Source organism: Scyliorhinus canicula, unplaced genomic scaffold, assembly GCF_902713615.1.
Source record: "Scyliorhinus canicula unplaced genomic scaffold, sScyCan1.1, whole genome shotgun sequence".
NCBI lineage: Eukaryota > Metazoa > Chordata > Chondrichthyes > Carcharhiniformes > Scyliorhinidae > Scyliorhinus > Scyliorhinus canicula.
Genome location: NW_024055512.1, coordinates 746,290 through 747,266, shown reverse-complemented (window position 1 = coordinate 747,266; position 977 = coordinate 746,290).

The window sequence follows — 977 nt, the reverse complement described above, 5'->3', positions numbered from 1 at the left end:
GGTGGACCCATGGAGATTTGGGCAGCCAAGTGTAAAGGAGTTCTCCTTCTACTCACACGTGCAGAAATTTTTACTCCCGGTTAGATTTCTGCACTCTGAGCAGGGCTTTACTCACGGGGGTAGTGGACACGGGGTACTCGGCGATTACAATAACAGGCCATGCCCCGGTTGACCTACAGGTTAGTAAAGACTGTAATTAGTGCCCGCACTGGAGGTTAGACATTGGGGCTGTTCGCGGACGAGGAGGTGTGCAGGCGGTTGTGGAAATGTATTCAGAATTACCTGGAGGTCAATAACACAGGGGAAGTTTCAGCAGCGGTGTTCTGGGAGGCCTCGAAGGCGGTGGTTAGAGGGGAGCTGATCTCAAAACGGGCTCACGGGGAGAAGGTAAACAGGACAGAGGCGGACAGACTGGTAAAGGAGATACTACAGTTCGACAGAAGGTATGTGCAGACCCGAAAGGCAGGGCGTCGAAGGGAATGGTGGATGCTACAGGCAGAGTTCGGCTTGTTAACAACAGGGAGGGCGGTAGAGCAGCTGAGAAAGGCGAGGGCGGCGATCAATGAGCATGGAGAGAAGGCCAGCAGAATGCTTCAACAGTAGCCTAGAAAGAGGGAGGCAGCCAAGGATTTAGGGAAAGTAAAGAATGGAGATGGGAACCTGGTGGGAGACTCGGCAGGGGTGAATAAGGCGTTTAAGGTTTTTTACAGTAGGCTGGATAAGTCGGAACCTCCACCAGTGCCAGAGGTATTGAGGCACTTCATCGGGAGGCTGTATTTCCCTAACGTGGAGGAGAGCTGGAAGGGCTGGGCGCTCCGATCGGGATCGTAGAGATAGTGGAGGGTGTGAAGGCCAAGCAGTCGGGTAAAGCCCCGGGGCCGGACGGGTACCCAACGGAGATCTACAAAAGGTTATTTGGTATATTGGGGCCGTAGTGGATGAGGATATTGAATGAGGCAAGGGAGATAGAGGTGCTT